Below are 6,936 nucleotides of genomic sequence, written 5' to 3' on the forward strand. Positions count from 1 at the left end.
GTTGCAAGAAACATTTGGTTATGTCCTTATATGTCAAATTGATGATAAATTTTTGATATTTGGTGAATGAATATGGGTTTCGGTCATGGTAGATAACAAAGAATGTGGTTGTTGTTCTTTTAATTTGGATGAATTTTTGGTGGATAGGTGCTTGAATCAAACAAATGATCATGTGTGTACACTAGGTGCTAGTTGAGAAGAATCGGTCATTATATTGGAGGCCATTGCCGAATATGAGTTTAGTTATTGAGAGTGGTGAATGTGTTTTGAGTTGATGGAATAAAAGAATGCTTAAAGATGTGTCACAACAAATTATATGTTAAGCTAAGGCTGTTAAATTATCAATCTTTCTTCCTAGCTGAATATGTGTTTATAAAGTTGAGTTGTTAAATAGATTTTGAAGTTAGCCCATGTATTTATTTTTGAATTTAAGAAGAATGATACATTCGACTATGCTTTGATGTGCTTGAATTGTTGTTATGTGAATAAATATTTGTTTGATGATATATATATATGTATTCGGCAATGGGATAAAATGTGTATTAAGGTAAGTTTCATGGTGATTATGCTTGTGATGTTGGGTTAATATTCGGACTTGAGTAATGTGGGGTAAGGTGATTAATTGGCTATGAAATTAGCTAAATTGAATAGGTATGTTTAATGATATGCTTAGTATAATGTATGATCTTATAACTCGGTTTGGTATTGAGATAAAGGTTAGATGTATGATTGGATTTTGGTATGTGTTAAATTGGTTAATCAAAGATTAAATGATATGTGATTGCCAAATGTGATTGTTAAGTGAATAATATTAGTTAAGTACTTAAGCAATCTATTGTTTTAATTAAGCTTAAGAGCAAAGAGGATCAAAGTCGGATAGGGGAAAAGAGAAAGTAAACGAATAGCCGTGGACATCTAATCGTTGACCACTTCCGAGGTAAGTTTTAAGTGATTAAACGTTGAGTAAATTCAATCATAATAGGACATAATTAGTTGATTTAATAAGATATGATGTGGCCATGATATGTGTTAAACTCAAATGGTAAGTTCATAAGTGTTTGGACTTGGAAATTTAAGAGCAAATTGTAATAATTTGCTTTGGACAGCAGCAGTAACGTGATTTTAGAAAATCACTATAAATTGTTGGTGTGGAATTATAGGCTGACTAAAATATGTAATCAAAGCTTAGTTAGTCTAGTTTCTTATAAAAGAGACCGTGGAAGCAAAGAAATTTCCTATAAAGAGATATTTAAAGTTGTGTGGGACAGTGTCAGAATGACTCCGAAATCCCCTGTTCTGTTTTTGGAAAATCATTATAATTTGTACAAAAATAGTTATAAGATAAGATTTATATGCTTAGACTCCTTAATGAGTCTAGTTTCAAATGAAATCAAATAGAACACATTATGAATTTTTTACAATGAAAAATTTGATTCGTAGTGAAGAGTGGTCAGATTAGTCAAACAGTGAAACAGGGGAAACTTTAAGAAAAATATGGTATTGATTGGCCAAACCTAAAATTATGGAAATTTTATGGATGGAAGATATACGAGTCTATATTCAGGGAAAATTAACAGCATGTGATTTGGAGTTTTGTAGCTCAAGTTATAAATAATATAGTGACTATTGCTCAGGAAAACAACTCATAGTGAATATGTGATTTTGTTGTAAACATGGATAAAACTTGTTTTAGTTGCTCATAAGCTATTGATTAAACCTATACGTGAATTCTAAATCGTGATATTGTAAAACGATATATGAGTGTTAGACGGATCTTTGATATTAAAATTTGTGAAATTGTAAGTTTATGAGTATTCGATTATGAAATGATAGTATGGCGTGAAATTGAATTATTCACTGGAAAATGATTGATGTAGATTCAGCCAAGACAAAGTGTATACATGATAGTATATGTGGTATGTGAAGTATATTTGGATAATTGTGATGTGAATACATGAAAATTTATATTTTGATTTAGGATTTTTTGTGATGAATGTGAATGTGTATATATGAGATAAGGCCAAATGGCCAATGTGATGAATGTGAACATGCATATATGTGATAAGGCCGAATGGCCAATGTGATGAATGTGAGCATGAATATGTGTGATAAGGTCGAATGGCCAATGTGGTGAATATGAACATGCATATATGTGGTAAATCCGAATGGCTAATGTGAAATATGTATGAGATATGTATATGTGGTAAAGCCGAATGGCTAATGTGAAATATGTATGAGATATGCATATGTGGTAAAGCTGAATGGTCAATGTCAAATATATATATGAGATATGTATATGTGGTAAAGCCGAATGGCTAGTGTGAAATATGTAGGCGATGTGCGTATATTGTGGCCGAACGACCAATGTGAAAGGTTTGTATTATTAGATATTTGATGAGGCAAATGGATTACAAATATGACAGTCGATGTGAATGTTGTAACATGTGATTAAATGTACATGAAACTTGAAAATATATTCCGGGTAAGACCCGATGACTACGTGTGGAGATTATGTCCGGGTAAGACCCGATGACTACGTGTGGAGATTATGTCCGGGTAAGACCCGATGACTACTGTGGAGATTTTGTCCGGGTAAGACCCGATAACTTCGTGTGGAGATTTCGTCTGAGCTAAAGGTCTCGCCGATAATCCGAGTAGAGGTTAAAGCTATAAGACTTCGTAATAAGAATTGCTTATAAATATATTCAATGCGAAAGGTTAAACAGGTATGTACTCCAAGTTTATATGTGAGCTTGATTTGAACTAAATCATAAGGTAGTTATGTGATGCATACGAGAGCAATCTATGAGACTATTCCTATGATTATGTGACATCGGATCAATGCGAGAGGTTATGTGAAATCATACAATATATTTATGTCACATGAGCTCACTTTTATGTGAAAGTTTAACTGCCTATTGTATATGATGAGTTGTGCATATTCGGTAAAGGGATGGTATGCCCGAAGGACGAGTGAAATAAAATATACGAACAACTATGTTATAATTTGATTGTTATCTGTTGACACTGCTTAAAACTTACTAAGCATTGTAATGCTTACTCCGTTTACTCTGTTTCCTCTGTTTTATAGATCTCATTGCGAAGCTACAGGCTCGGGGATCGTCAGAAACTAGTCACACTATCACTATCCACCGCTTGTTACTGTTATGTTTAGAATTATTTTATGGCATGTATAGAATAGACTAGTGGCGGAAGAATATTTTTGGTTAATGTATATAAGCCATGCGAAAATGGCATCTTTTGAATGTTTACTTAGTGAAGTTTAAATTTTACCTCTGGTTGTGCTTAGTACTTATTTAAATGAACGATCTTTATTTCAAGAAAAAGTTCAAAATTTTACTGTTCTGACATGAGTTACAAGTCCGGTAATGCCCCTTACCTATTCTGGCGACGGTTACGGGATAGGGGTGTTACAGTGCCAACATGGTAGAATTGAAGCACGATTCACACGGGCAGACCACACGACCGTGTCAATTTGGCAGTCTCGAACACGGCCTGAAGTAATCGACCATGGGCGTGTGCCACGGGCGTATCCCTGCCGAGCCTAAGTTGAGTCTAATTCGGAAAAGGCTAATTTGTAGGGCCTCTAGGCATTCCAAAGCCTATAAATAAATCCTAGAGGAGGAAGAAAAGGGAGACGGAGAATAGGGAGCAAGGAATTACTCCAAGGAAGCCGATTGATCCATCTCAGAAGCCAGATTCATCATCAAGACTGAAGATTTCTCCTCAATTTCCCTTCAGGAGTTTTGGGTTTTCTTTATGTTTTGTATTCTATATTCTACTGAGATGTTTTCTTATTTATTTATGAACTAAAACCCCTAAATACCTAAGGGGAATAAAACCTCAGACGAATCTTGCTATTATTTTCTTAATCGTATGATAAATATTTAACCTGTTCTCAATTATATGTTCTTAATCCTTGTTTTGATATCCTAGGATACTGATTCAAGATAAGCTCTTATTCAGAGGAGGAATAGACCCTGGCTAAGAGTACATTTATCATAACTAAGCGAAGTTGATTGCGTGTCTAGAAATAGGGTGACAAGATTTTGCCGGATTAGGGTGAAATCTAATAAGGGGATCCATAGATCGAGTTAATGCAACCCTAGAGTGTTAATTAGAGAAAAGTCTCAATTATTCAATCTAGGGATTAGACGTTATTTGTCTTGAATAGGGATAATAACATAACTTAGGGATTCTACGGAACAAGTTGAATGAATAAATCGTCTGATTCGGAGCCAGAATAACAAGTAATGTCTAGGTGGATTTTTCCTTAGGTATTGTCTTAAGTCAATCGATTTTTCCCAAAAGCAATTCCCTAATTCTTTTCTCTGTGCGTTCTTAGTTTAGATAATTAGTTAATTAAAACAAAACCCTTTATTCTTAGGCTGTATAATAAAAAAGACAGTCATTACTTGTACTTTTAGTTCCTTTGGGTTCGACAATCCGGTCTTGCTAAAACTATACTAGTGTTTGATAGGTACACTTGCCTACGTCGCGATAATAGTTAGTTCAAGAATGAGTAATTATAAATATTTAAAACCTATCACCAGAGCTAAACGCAATCAAGTTTTTGGCGCCGTTGTCGGGGAACTGAAATATTAGGAACGCTCAATTTTTATTACTTTAGCCATTTATTTTTCTTCCAATTAATTTTATTTTATTATCATTATTATTTATTAATTTACTTTTTCTTTCTCTTGGCAAGTTTTTATAGTTTATGACTAGAAGAAACCCATCAGGACCATTACTTTTTGACGAAGAAATCGATCGTACAGTTCACAAAACTCAAAGAGAAATAAGGTGAAGCTTACGATACACAGAGAACGAGCAAGAAGACGATACTCAACCCCCAATCGAAGAGATGGCTGAAAACCAAGGCAATCAGCTTCCTCCTGCAATTGCGGCTAATCAAAATCCTACTCCACGCACTATGTATGATTATGCTAATCCTTCTTTAACAGATTGTAGCTGCAAATACTTTTGAATTAAAACCTAACAATACTCAAATGATACAACAATTTGTTCAGTTTGATGGTTTACTGGATGAAGATCCCAACACTCACTTAGCAAACTTTTTGGAATTTTGCGATACATTTAAAATCAATAGCGTTTCTGATGATGCCATTCGTCTTCGGTTATTCCTTTTTTCATTAAGGAACAAAGCTAAACAGTGGTTGAACTCGTTACCATGAGGATCAATTACTACTTGGGAACAAATAACCGAAAAATTCTTACTAAAATATTTTTCACCGGCTAAAATGGCTAAATTACGTAATGATATCTCTTCTTTTGTGTAGATGGATTTAGAAACACTCTACGATGCATGGTAGAGATACAGGGATCTTTTGAGCAGGTGCCCTCACCATGGGTTACTGCTTTGGCTTCAGGTTCAAACATTCCATAACGGCTTGAATCCTTCGACTCGACAAATGGTTGACGTAGCCGCTGGCAGAACCATCAATAATAAAACACCGAAAAATGCCTATGAGTTTATTGGGGAAATGTCACTGAATAACTATTAGTGGCAAGTCATGAGGATAAAGCCAACGAAAACAGCTGGTGTTTATAACATCGATTCGGTCACCATGCTCTCTAATTAGGTAGAACTTTTGAATAAGAAAATTGATGGTTTTCTTAGTTCTTCACAGTTTCACCCAGTAGTGAAGTGCGAGGCAAATGGAGGTGGAACAAACCATTCGGAATACCAACCTTATGGCCACAACATGGATAACGAGCAATTAAATTACATGGGTAATAATCCTCAACCTCAAAACAATCCATATAGTAACACTTATAATGCAGGTTAGAGGAACCACCCCAATTTCTCGTGGGGCGGTCAAGGAAATCAAAGACCACAACATCCTCTGGGCTACCAACAACCACCCTACCAGTAGGAAAAGAAGCCGAACCTTGAAGATATGCTCTCCAAGTTTATTTCGGTGTCGGAAACTCATTTTTAGAACACTGAGACAGCACTTAAAAATCAACAAGCGTCGATCCAAGGGCTCGAAACTCAGATAGGCCAGCTGTCCAAACTGATCTCGGAAAGACCACTAGGAAGTTTACTTAGTAACACCAAATCAAAAGAGCAAGTCAAAGCAGTTACACTAAGAAGTGGGAAAGTGTTAGCAGAATCTGAAATGAAGTTACCACAAGAAACCGTGGGAAGCAAAAGGAGGGAAGAAAACCCGAAAATAGTGACAAACCAGTGCTGGTGGAATATAAACCTCATGTGCCATACCCCAACGTGACAAGGAAAGACCGCTCAGATGAAAAATTTGGTAAATTCCTTAAACTCTTGAAAAAATTACATATTAACTTACTGTTTATTGAAGCTCTATCGCAAATGCCAAACGCAATGAAATTTTTAAAGGAGCTTTTAGCAAATAAGCGAAAGTTGGACGAGGCGTCACATGTGTAAATGAACGCAGTTTGCTCGGCCATTCTCCAAAATAAACTACCCAAAAAACTAAAAGACCCAGGGAGCTTTACTATTCCTTGCTTAATTGGTAGTTTAGATGTTAATTATGCATTGGCTGATCTAGAGGCTAGTATCAACGTCATGCCTTACAAAATGTTTAAGTAACTAGGTCTCGAGAAACCTAAACAGACTAGGATGAGCATTCAATTAGCAGATAAAACTATAAGATTCCCTAGGGGTATTATTGAAGATGTGCTAGTTAAAATCGATAAATTTATATTTCCCGTTGACTTTATTGTCCTAGACATAGAAGAGGATAGTAACACTCCCTTAATCCTAGGAAGACCCTTTTTAGCAACTGCTAAAACCATCATTAATGTTGCCACAGATGAACTCACACTTCGGGTGGGAGATGAAACAATCACCCTTCAAGCTCGCAATTCAGGCAACACATCAGGAATTGAAGGTAATCATCTAAACCATTCTACTAA

At 35.5% G+C, this 6,936-nt stretch overlaps 1 non-coding gene across 1 annotated transcript; it reads right to left on the reverse strand.

Annotated features, from left to right (window-relative positions):
- Positions 1–5,288: 5,288 nt before the first annotated feature.
- On the reverse strand, positions 5,289–5,395 carry LOC121206546 (small nucleolar RNA R71). Its single transcript, XR_005901593.1, has one exon. It is a non-coding gene; the product is annotated as a small nucleolar RNA R71 (small nucleolar RNA).
- Positions 5,396–6,936: the final 1,541 nt, after the last annotated feature.

The sequence above is a fragment of the Gossypium hirsutum genome, chromosome A01, assembly GCF_007990345.1.
Source record: "Gossypium hirsutum isolate 1008001.06 chromosome A01, Gossypium_hirsutum_v2.1, whole genome shotgun sequence".
Taxonomy (NCBI): Eukaryota; Viridiplantae; Streptophyta; class Magnoliopsida; order Malvales; family Malvaceae; genus Gossypium; species Gossypium hirsutum.